The 13,278-nt window shown below is 38.0% G+C and overlaps 1 non-coding gene across 1 annotated transcript; it reads left to right on the forward strand.

Moving 5' to 3' along the window:
* Positions 1-12,684: 12,684 nt before the first annotated feature.
* LOC141616422 (small nucleolar RNA R71) lies at positions 12,685-12,791 on the forward strand. The gene has a single exon (XR_012530771.1). It is a non-coding gene; the product is annotated as a small nucleolar RNA R71 (small nucleolar RNA).
* The last annotated feature ends 487 nt before the right edge of the window (positions 12,792-13,278 follow it).

Consider the following 13,278-nt stretch of genomic DNA (forward strand, 5'->3'; position numbering starts at 1 on the left):
CTGTTACCATCTCGGTTTCCCGAGGTAGTGAATAACAAATTAAACTCCAAGGCAATTTATATAATTATACATCTGAAATGAAACAAGTCTCAAACTCGAAAATAAAGTCGATAACTAAACGAAAATAAAAGTGGGCTAGCTCTAAGTCGAGGCAATCCAAGCTCTCTTCCCATCCAGGCTCCTATCGGTCTCGAGGTACCAAACCTGCTCCCCATTAAAAGGTTCATCACAGGTGTTCACGAATACACAGGGTCAACCACGAGGTTGAGTAGGGTAATACAATGCAACAACAAAATATGATATGCATGCTCCTCCGTCACCTCCATCTCCATCTCATCTCATATCTCATAACTCATATCTCATAACTCATATCTCATAACTCATATCTCATAACCCGACAACCCACCATACCGATCCCCTAGACTATATATATCGACCGTAGCCGATCTCGCCGCCACTCGCTTGTTGAGGACACCAGGGCAAGTCTGCGCAGAACCCGCCTGGGCCTTATCACAACATCATCATCACCACAACATCCTCCATCTCCAATGCATATGAATGCCCAACAAGAAAAACAATGCAATACAATATGTATATCAATGAATGAAATCATGCCAACTACCAAATGTTGTGATAACACACTCAACACGAACAGTTCAGTCAACCATATCATAGCGTAATCCACAACCACGAATCAAGTCACGTTCACAATTTGGTCATATGAAACACAAACAAGTCAACACAATTCAACAACACGATAAGAAGTCAAGTGTATTTCCCTACCTTTTCGCAATCCAAGCACACACAAGCAACCAATTACGATCCTTCACATATCCATCACCTACATATCATAATTATGTATAATTACCACCTACTCAATCAAATAATCATGCACACCACCTAGACTCATCATAACTTAATAGGAATATCAACTTAAAGAACAAACACGACTTTTCCTGATTTTCCAGCACATGACAGACTCGGAATAACATACATAACTAATTCCAGAAAAATCAAATTGATACAAGACCAATTGGATTGAAACCCCATGAGTCTTAGCTACAAATTATATCTAACGTGTTTTTCTCAAATTCCAAACTTATCAAGGGTTTTCAGACTGATTTCCAAAAACTGACAGAAACCGTCGCATAAAAAGTATTGATTCATAAAACGAGTTTAAAACATTATTTTTCAGAAATTCCAAATCCTATTATCATCTAGACTATACAAAGATGATGTATGAAGAAGCCTCATAACTGAATCGACATAAAAATTAGGGTTTCAAATCATTTTCCACAACCAAATCAGATTCGCGGACTTTTCAGCGACATGTTCATAAATAAATCACCTAGGACAAACCATAAAGAATTTGACTACGAGCTTTTATATGCATAAACTAGACATCAAATAAACAAGACTCTCTTTTCAAACTTTTTGAAGACGAACACTTGAAAACAGTATAAACAATGGAATGAAATCGACTTACAAACAGGGAAATCGAATTAGGTTTGAATCGATGAGAAATCTTCAATCAAATGAAAGGCTCTTTGTGTGAATCTGAAAATGCGTGCCGTCGAAGTGAGGGAGCAGGTGAGATGAGGGTTATGTAGTGTTAGGGTAAAAATTAGGTTAAAGACATGATGTTGGGTGTTGGGTTAATTGGATTAAACATTTGGGTAAACTCAAATAGGTCGAGGGTAAATGGGTTAGCTCACATCTCGAATTCCATATAAACCCGTCTCAATTAACTTACGAAACAACTCGATCTTACGATAACACGCGAGTCAAGTAAAACAACTTGACGTAATTATCGACTAAACAATTAACCCGACTTAAGTAGTATTATAAAATACGGAGTATTACAGTCTTCCCCCCTTAAAATGAACTTCGTCCCGAAGTTCGCCACCCCATAACGATAACCAAACATCCCCAAGCATAAGACAACACAAGTAGTACATAAACATAAGCTCTAAAACGCGAAGTGTTATATTCTACCCCCCTTAAGAAACTTTGTCCCCAAAGTTGGACATACGACGTAAGTATGTGGCACTTAAAGAACCACAACATTGACCGAGTAATAACAAATTAAAACAAATGACTCCATGCATGGTCAATTCTCGATCACCAATCATAACATACCACTTAGCCAGATCGTAAACCACCACGATTTTACAATCCTATCCTCCTTAAAACATGGTTACGTCCCCGTAACCCCATTATGAAATTCCACATCCAAAGTTCAAGAAGATTATCAAACAATAGACACAAATCATCCGATAAGCTAATTACTCTATACGACAACTAACATCCGACTTTTCCAAAGAACAAAACACACTTGTCAATTTCATGCTACGCATTACACAAAATCAAGGTAACAATTACTTGGATGCTTTGATACCAAATTAACACATTTACATCAATGTAGACAATCACTAACTCATAGTTCATACTTGACGGATTAAAATATTTCATATCAGTAATCATATCATAGAAGTAAAATCCATATTTCTGCAAATCAGGTTTAGAGAAAGACACTAGGCAAAATTCAAGCAATGTAATAGCGTTTGTATAATTGAGACTACTTTACACAAAACCCACCGAAACGATTAAGATTATATTATCATATAACAAGGTTCATACCCATATCATAAGCCTACCGTTCATGTTACGAAATTCATATCGAGTATTACATGGTTACATCACGTAATTCATGTTTGATTAACTTTTATATGAAACTCACATAACTTACAATCTCAACAATCAAACATCATGCAACAACTTTCAAAATTCATAATTAAGTAACCGAAATAATGACAATCACCAGAAATTCACAATTACCTTGTACAAATTGATATCATAAAATGATGACAAATAATGACACATACACATACAACCCCGAACAATAATAAAGTATTAGGGACGGTAATACCGTGTTACCTCGACAAAGAAAATAAAACTCAACCACGTCCTCGCATATGACGAAAATAGCTCACTAACTAATGGTCTTCATAATCAAAGTTGGTGTTGGGATAGAGTAGGCACGAGGGCAAAGGGCATGTATGTAATTAAGCAAATTTGATGATCAATTATAGACCATGAACGAGCGAGAGTAAAAATAACAAAACAATTTAAGAAACTTCTCACATTTGTAAACATATCACAGAAAAATAGATCTACCACTACTATCCATCACAATCACAGGATCTTATTGACATGTCCATACAACCATTTACTCACTCATTGGTTTAGGTCACGAATTAGGCCGATGAATTTAAACAATCAACAACATACTCAAAATTCATATTTTAAATTATCAAAATTGTTTGCACGATATCAATTCTAAAAACATATTTCCCAATAAAAGTAGCAACATATGATCCATGACAACCACAACATTACTTCATTAGCAACCATATCGTTCAATTGTGTCCAAAGAACTTAGTATAACTCATTTTCAATAAAACAAAAGATCTCGCATAAACAACTTAAACATACACATTTGCCATCATATACTTTGTAGAACCTTATCTATGATAAATTACTACCAACTTGAACAACTTTTCCGATTTGCACGATTTGAACAATTAGGCAACTTGTAGGCTCAATTAAACGTAACTATAACGACTATCATTTAAACCAATGCATATCATGTGAATCATCAAAGGGTTATCCCATTATAATTCGACGGTTCGAGAATATATTTCAAATATCGTAACTATATCGTAACTATATCAACTATATTTCAAATATCGTGACAATTGCAACAATCACCTTAGCATTTCATGACAATACAACTATGAACATATCCAATAAGGAACAACAACACTATTTTATTATCATATCATAAGTTTAGGTTCAACTGAAATAAATTAATGCAATGAAAGTAATAAGTATAACTATAGGCACACAGACTCACATAAAAGACATGAGAACTCAGATGACATCCTACATGTGTGAACATTTAGACATACTCATTACTACCATCCATGTGTAAACATTTAAACATAATTATTATAATTATTCGTGCGAGTATATTAGAACAATGAAATTAAAACGCCATCAACTTTACCAAGATATGACAATATAGTTTTATATTTACATATATCCGACTACTACGCAAATAAGATGAACACACCAGAGATATTACAACATGCCAAAAATATATAAAATATGCAAACAACTGGACTCGTATAAAATATTTCACCCTCGATTAAGAATCAAATTAAGCTATTCAATTTCACTCATACTATCATGCCAACAATGTTATCAACTAAATTTTAATTTTATCACTTGTTAAGATACATAACTACTGTACATGCGTGCTACTATCATGATATAAAACATTATAAGGTCACATTAATAAGGCTCACGAAATAACCAAACAATTATATGAAAACTTAACATAGAACACACATTTTACAAGTCATGATTCACATTGTAACTTTCAAAAATCACGAATAAATAACCGTTCAACAAAAACTTGAGTTATATTACTTTTTATAACATACAGAGAGTTAATAACTCGTGAGAAAAAGAATGAGGTCCAAAGCTCAAGAATTCAATTTTTAAAGGATCTTGCAACTCAGTTGGTCCAAGCAAGTATGTGGCAGCAATTGGTCCGAAACTTGGGTCAGTTTGCAAAACTTACCATTTAATATAGAGACATCACAAATTTTCGTGGCTTATCAATTTAAAAGCATATGTGAATCTTCTGATCGAAGGAGTTGTAATTATGCAAAAATTATTAATACAATTTAAATGAGGATTTTTACAAAATCGTTGGTCAAAACATCACTGCACAGGAACTTCCTGACCACAGCCCACTAAAATATTTATTACTCCTAATCCGTATATTCTATAAGCATGAAACCAACGCCAAATGAACACTAACTCACGAGGCTATCTCTCGAAAAATTTTCATCTATAGGCAATAAACAAAAAAGAAATGGCAGTAAGGTCATTTAAAGAGTAAAATCAGACAAAACGAGTTTCAGCACTAGGTCATTCTTTACTATGTTACAAGCTCTTATGAACATACTATGTATACTAACCCATCCCAACTTAAATCTCACACTTTGTACTTACGTAAACATCTATCCCATAGAATCCCTTCGCATCACGATCTACTCCTTACATCTAAATCACGATTGCTATGACTAGAAACATGCAATTCAATAGTGTTTCTCATTACTATCACGATACTATATTAGCATGGCTTTGGGATCACATAACCGCATATCACTAGACATAATAGTACTATCAACACATCATTCAACATCCATCCAGATAAATATCATCAATTCGCAATCATTTTCACGCTCGCGATTACCACAATCAAACACTTCATTGATTATCAACCTGAACACGAAAATTTCATTTCTCATCTCCACAACATCATATGATCGCGTCATCATTCATACAAAATACTTACCGTAACGTTGTCCTGCAGAATGGTTAGAATATATGGGTCTCAAGGTATAAATCAACTCGATTATATCCAAGGTTTCCTTCTAACTACCCCATTACCCTAATTTCTCTCGGGTTACCTGGTTCAAAACTGAGAGGGCAAAAGAGCACGCATTAAGGGCGCCTTCTTAACCGCACTGTGAGCTTCTAACGGTTTATTCCCAGGGGTTCATTTTATTTAGACACATCCTACGTTCATTGGGTTCATTGGTTTAGGCCTGAGGATCGTATTCTCTGATACCACTTTGTAACACCCCGGTTTATGAAGGAGCCTTTAGCAAGACATTCCTTAATAAACCGGATCGTTTACCATCTCGGTTTCCGAGGTAGTGAATAACAAATTAAACTCCAAGGCAATTTATATAATTATACATCCGAAATGAAACAAGTCTCAAACCGAAAATAAAGTCGATAACTAAACAAAATAAAAGTGGGCTAGCTCTAAGTCGTGCAATCCAAGCTCTCTTCCCATCCAGCTCCTATCGGTCTACGAGGTACCACAACCTGCTCCCCATTAAAAGGTTCATCACAGGTGTTCACGAATACACAGGGTCAACCACGAGGTTGAGTAGGGTAATACAATGCAACAACAAAATATGATATGCATGCTCCTCCGTCACCTCCATCTCCATCTCATCTCATATCTCATAACTCATATCTCATAACTCATATCTCATAACTCATATCTCATAACCCGGACAACCCAAATGCATACCGATCCCCGTAGACTATATATATCGACCGTAGCCGATCTCGCTGCCCGCACTCGAGGACACCAGGGCAAGTCCTGCAGAACCCGCCTGGGCCTTATCACAACATCATCATCACCACAACATCCTCCATCTCCAATGCATATGAATGCCCAACAGTAAACAATGCAATACAATATGTATATCAATGAATGAAATCATGCCAGCTACCAAATGTTGTGATAACACACTCAACACGAACAGTTCAGTCAACCATATCATAGCGTAATCCACAACCACGAATCAAGTCACGTTCACAATTTGGTCATATGAAACACAAACAAGTCAACACAATTCAACAACACGATAAGAAGTCAAGTGTATTTTCCTACCTTTTCGCAATCCAAGCACACACAAGCAACCAATTACGATCCTTCACATATCCATCACCTACATATCATAATTATGTATAATTACCACCTACTCAATCAAATAATCATGCACACCACCTAGACTCATCATAACTTAATAGGAATATCAACTTAAAGAACAAACACGACTTTTCCCGATTTTCCAAAGACATGACAGACTCGGAATAACATACATAACTAATTCCAGAAAAATCAAATTGATACAAGGCCAATTGGATTGAAACCCCATGAGTCTTAGCTACAAATTATATCTAACGTGTTTTTCTAAATTCCAAACTTATCAAGGGTTTTCAGACTGATTTCCAAAAACTGACAGAAACCGTCGCATAAAAAGTATTGATTCATAAAACGAGTTTAAAACATTATTTTTCAGAAATTCCAAATCCTATTATCATCTAGACTATACAAAGATGATGTATGAAGAAGCCTCATAACTGAATCGACATAAAAATTAGGGTTTCAAATCATTTTCCACAACCAAATCAGATTCGCGGACTTTTCAGCGACATGTTCATAAATAAATCACCTAGGACAAACCATAAAGAATTTGACTACGAGCTTTTATATGCATAAACTAGACATCAAATAAACAAGACTCTCTTTTCAAACTTTTTGAAGACGAACACCTGAAAACAGTATAAACAATGGAATGAAATCGACTTACAAACAGGGAAATCGAATTAGGTTTGAATCGATGAGAAATCTTCAATCAAATGAAAGGCTCTTTGTGTGAATCTGAAAATGCGTGCCGTCGAAGTGAGGGAGGCAGGTGAGATGAGGGTTGTGTAGTGTTAGGGTAAAAATTAGGTTAAAGACATGATGTTGGGTGTTGGGTTAATTGGATTAAACATTTGGGTAAACTCAAATGGGTCGAGGGTAAATGGGTTAGCTCACATCTCGAATTCCATATAAACCCGTCTCAATTAACTTACGAAACAACTCGATCTTACGATACCACGCGAGTCAAGTAAAACAACTTGACGTAATTATCGACTAAACAATTAACCCGACTTAAGTAGTATTATAAAATACGGATTATTACATAAGCTATACTACATGATGCATGGTTTTTGTTATGACGGAGAGGATAATTTAGATTACCTCCCGTTGTGTATGCATTAACTTCCCCAAACCAAATAAGACACTATTGCTAATGTCAAGGATGGGTATAGTTCATGCACACACTATGCTATGCATGAAACTAGATTGTCATTTTGGATTTTCAAAAATGGGAACAATAAAGAACACCTCAATGGTACCGAGGTGTGAGTCCTTTGATGTTGCTAGGACTAAACCAACAATGATCAAAATGAAATAAAATACAAAGAGATATAGACAAACCATGGGAGTGTAGGAGTCTCCAAGGCTAGTCTTCCATCATGCTATCATCATCATCACTTCCCTCATGAGAAGTGGTCACATTGCCACTTTCCTTGGCGCTTTCTTTTTCATTTTCTTCATTATCTTGCTCATCATCATCTTCACCATCTCTTTCTCCATCTCCACTTGCTTCTTCCTCAATATTATCATCAATTTCTTCACCATTTCCAACAACCTCATTGTCTTCCACCACGTCCCTAGATGCACCCGGAAACAAGGCTTCTTTATCCGCCCAACTAGGCAAAGGACAAGATGGATCAAGGAGTCCTTGCCTAGCTAGATGTAAGAGGGGAGGATATTAAGCCAAATATGCATTCTTCCGATCTTCATAAGCTTGCTTGTGCATGGCTTGCATAAGAAGAGTGACATAGTCTTTCCCAATTTCAACTCCTTGCGGTTTGAACTCTTCATACACAAAGGGGTAAGGCGGTATAACAATGGAAGAGGAGGGGGTTTCATGATCACCCTTTTGTTGTTGAATGATGTACTCGGCTTCTTCGGATAGGGGAAGTAAATAGTTGGTCCGGTTGAAACTTAGACGACAAATCTTCGCGGGTAAAGTGAATGATCGAGCCTCACTAGTAAGCCACCCATACTTGGTGTCAAGGGGATTGTGAGCAACCCACTTGAACTTGTTAATCATGATAGACATATCAATAAGATGGCCACCTTCCTTTGCCTTGTACTTGCTATCCTTATTGAAATTAGGATCAAAGTGCTTGGCGAGGACCGTGACTAGGCCGCCATTAACAATAACGGTTGTACCCTTCTTCCCACTATCAACATGGAGCCATCTATCAACCAATAGCCTCAAAGAATTGTAAGGCTTGGTATGAATTCTTCCAATATTCAAAGCCGATTCAAGGAGAATAAAATCAAGTCTTGTGAAATGATTGGTGTCTTTCCTAGCAATTATGGTATTTCCCACAACTTTGTGCCATACTCTTATGCCCGGATGATGGACCAAAAGAGCACGACAAGCATGAAAATCATCAAATTTCTTCCCGGAGATTGCCTCCCAAAGAGGCTCGGGGTCATACTTCCCATATTGCTTATAATATTTCTCTTCATCGCTAAGACCCAAAATTTCACCCAATTCCGAAAAGGTAATGCGTCTACTAGTGTTAGCTAGACGAAACTCAAGATTTTCCCTATTCTCAACTTTGGTGACTTTTAAAGAACTTAAGAATTCCAAGACAAGGGAGGGGTATGTTACTTCCTTTGTTTCAAACAATTTCTTCAAACCCTTGGCATTGAAAAAGGCTTTTGTTTGTTCAAGAACACCCAATTTCTCCAAAGCATCTTTACATATGAATTTGGTGGATTGAATTGATTTCATAGCAAACTTGGCAAATGTCTTTCTATGGGTATCGGAAATAAAAGTTACCTCCGGATAATGCAAGAGTTGATCGATTACCGGATTAGAAGGTGATGCTCCCATAGAAGTTTGTTGTTGTTGTTGTTGTTGTTGTTGCACTTCCAAGTTTGGTGTTGCTACCACCATTGCCAAAGCTTTCTTTGTTTGGAGAGCTTTTTGCCTTTTAGAGAGAGCCTTTGCCTTTGGTGCCTTTGTTGCACCCTTTGTCCTTGCCATTTGATGAACTAACCAAGAAAAGAATCAAAAATCTTCAATTTGTAGAATGCCCAAATCGATTTGAAGATGAAAGGCTTTGCCTTTATGAAATCAAAAATCGACTCAAAGGTTGAAGAATTTGTTCTTGGTTTTGATTTTTATTGAAGATGGAGTGATTGATTTGTTGTTTGAAGGATGGCTTGATTTGATTTTGGTGGATTTTGTTGAGGGTTTTTGTTTTTGTGATGGAGAGGATGAGGGTTTTGATGTTGTGGGTAGTGTTTGTGAATGAATGAATGAATGAATGAAGGTGGGGTGGGTTATAAAGAAGTCGACAATTTCAAAACGCAGGGACAATCCGTGCGGATTGGGCGCAATCCGTGCGGATTCTGCAGCTTCAAAATTTTCAAAATCCCGCCTAGAGACGGGCGGATTCTGGGGAATCCGCTCGGATTCTTTTTGAGGGACGGGCGGATTTTGTGCAGGACGGACGGATTTCAGTCCAGAGATTTTTCTTTGTTTTCTTCAGCTTCAAGACGGGCGTCTTTCCAGAAATCCGCTCGGATTCTTTAACAGTCAAGAAATTTGCAATTTCAGCTCAGCTCAGGACGGGCGTCTTCTCAGCAGGACGCTCGGATTTGCTGCAGACGGGCGGATTATCAGGAATCCGCTCGGATTCTTCTCTGTTGTACACGTGTTCAGCTCCACCCGTGCACAAACGCAATCCCTTTACCATTCTTCCATTCTTCTTCAATTCTTTTGTTCTTCATTGTGGGGGCACTACTAAGGCATGAATAGCCTAGGCAATTGCCATCCCCACACTAAGGTAAAGCACTACACATCAATTGAAATTGTTAGTCCCTCCCTCACTTCTCTCTTACATGACAATTATTTTGATCAAAGTAAATAAAAATCCAAAAATGACAAAAATGCAATACAAGAATTGAAAAGTAAGTTAGGGAGTTAGAAATATTTACAAGTGGTGGTTTAGGGAGGACTCCACCAAACTCTCATTCTTGATGAGATGTCAAGGGGGCATGTCCAAGGTGTTGTTGATGTTGCTCAACACCTTGAAGAAGTAATCAAAAGCTTGTTCATTGTTATGGTAGTGGTCCTCAATAGACCGTGGCCCTTGTTGTTGATCATGATCGATGGCATGCCCAATGTAGGGATTAAAGATCCCTTCAAATTCGTCGTCCCAAAGACCACAAACTTCATTGAGTTGATCATTGAAAATCTCTTGCTTAGATGGAGACAACTCTCCCAATTTCTTCTCTTGGCCAATGAGGCCATCCTCTTCTTCCTTGGTTGATTTTGATGAGCTTTGCAAGCTCTCCTTGTCACAATTCACTTGCTCTTTGAATGGAGCATCTTCAATTTTCTTCCTCCATTGGAGTTCCGATTTCTTCCTTTCATCTTTCCTATATAATGATCAATCATGAAACATGGCTCATGCAAACGAGGAGCTCTCATGGTCTTGTCAAGATTAAAAGTTATGCTTTCATCTCCCACTTCTAGAGTGAGCTCTCCATGTTTCACATCAATCACCGCACCCGCGGTGTGTAGGAAAGGTCTTCCTAAGATGATTGGAATGTTGGAATCTTCCTCCATATCAACAATGACAAAGTCCACCGGGATGAAAAACTTCCCAATTCGCACGGGGACATCTTCCCATATCCCTAATGGTGTCTTCGTCGATCTATCGGCCATTTGAAGAGTGATATTGGTGCATTTAAGCTCTCCCATTCCCAACCTTTTACTCACCGAGTACGGCATGACACTCACACTAGCCCCTAGATCACTTAAGGCTTTGTTGATCGTCGTGTCGCCAATGGTACACGGTATTGAGAAGCTTCCCGGATCCTTTAACTTTGGAGGTGAACTCCCTTGAAGTATTGCACTACTCACCTTAGTGAAGGCGATAGTCTCAAGTTTCCGGATCGACTTCTTCTTTGTGAGGATATCTTTCATGTACTTTGCATAGGCCGGTACGTGATTGATTAATTCCGTGAAAGGAATTGAGACTTCTAAATTCTTCACAATTTCCATGAACTTTCCAAGTTGATCATCAAATTTGGGCTTGGCTTGACGACTTGGAAAAGGAAGTCTAATCATAATGGGCTTCTTTTCTTTGGCTTTGTCTTCACTTTTCTTTGAACTTTCTTCTTTTGATGATTCCCCTTCTTTGGGGCTTTGCACAATTTCTTCCTTTTCACTAGCTTTCACAACTTCATCCTCAACTTACTCCTTCGGTGCTTCATATCTTGTACCACTTCTCAAGTGAATGGCACTAACCGTTTCATGTCTAGGGGGATTACTTTGAGGTGGTAATTGCCTCTTTTGTCTTTGTGAGCTTGAAGATGCTAGTTGAGTCAATTGTGTTTCCAACATCTTGGTGTGAGCTAGAATGTTGTTGATGGTGGTGTCTTTTGCTTGGCTATCTTTTTGCATTTGGGTGAAAAATTCTTGTTGATTCTTTTGCATTTGGAGGACCGCTTTTTGGACATCAAAACCTTGGTCATTTTGGTGATTGTATGGATTTTGATTTTGGTAACCTTGGTTTTGATTGTAAAAGGGTCTTTGATTTTGATTTCTCATGGGTGGTGGAGTGTATGTTGTTTGAGGGTTTTGAACATTTTGGCTTTTGTATGAGAGATTTGGATGGAACTTGGTGTTTTCATTGTAAAAATTTGAATAAGGGGTACCACTTTTGTAAGCTTAGAAAGCATTAACTTGTTCGGTTGTTCCCCTACACTCACTTGAGTCATGACCCAAAGTTCCACAATTCTCACATATCCCACTTGGGATTGATGAGGATGCCGTCATGGCATTGACATGATGCTTTGATAATTTTGAGTTTTCCTCAAGTCTAGCCATAGCTTGTTCAAACTTCAAGTTGATTGTGTCAATGTGAGCACTAAGTTGAGCACCCAATTGAGTAACGGAGTCCACTTCATACTTTCCTCCTCTAGTAGCCTTGCGAGGCCTACTATATTGTGAATTATGGACCGCCATTTCCTCAATCTTGTTCCATGTTTGATTGTCATCAACTTCGGTGAACATTCCATTTGATCCCATATTGAGAATGTTCCTTGAATCTTCATATAAACCATTCCAAAATTGTTGCACTAAAAACCATTCGCTAAGTCCATGGTGAGGACATGAGCGACAAATACCTTTGAACCGCTCCCAAGCTTCATACAAAGATTCTTCATCCCTTTGCTTAAAACCCGTAATTTGAGCTCTTAGCATGTTAGTCTTTTCCGGTGGGTAGAATTTTTTGTAGAAAGCTAGAGCTAACTTCTTCCAAGAATCTATTCCAAGGGTGGCCTTATCAAGGCCCTTCAACCATTGCTTTGCGGTGCCGATTAACGAAAAAGGAAATAAGACCCATCTTATTTGGTCTTGAGTCACGCCCGTTTGAGAGATAGCTTCACAATAATCGCAAAAGGTTTCCATATGAGAATGAGGGTCCTCACTAGGCATTCCCCCGAATTGGCTCCTCTCAACTAGTTGGATGAAGGCGGACTTGGCAATAAAATTACCGGTGAGATGTTGCGGGGTAGGAGTACCATTTGGTAGATCCTCCTCGGTGGGTATAGAGTGTGACGAGAATTTAGGCATTGTAGGTGGATTTTGTGTGGTATTGTTTAATGGGTTTTCTTCTCCTTCTATTGCGAAAGGATTGACAAACTCACTAGTGGGTTGAACAACTTCCCCAACACCTCCCAAATTCCTC

This window comes from Silene latifolia, chromosome 11 (assembly GCF_048544455.1).
Source record: "Silene latifolia isolate original U9 population chromosome 11, ASM4854445v1, whole genome shotgun sequence".
NCBI classification, from domain to species: Eukaryota; Viridiplantae; Streptophyta; class Magnoliopsida; order Caryophyllales; family Caryophyllaceae; genus Silene; species Silene latifolia.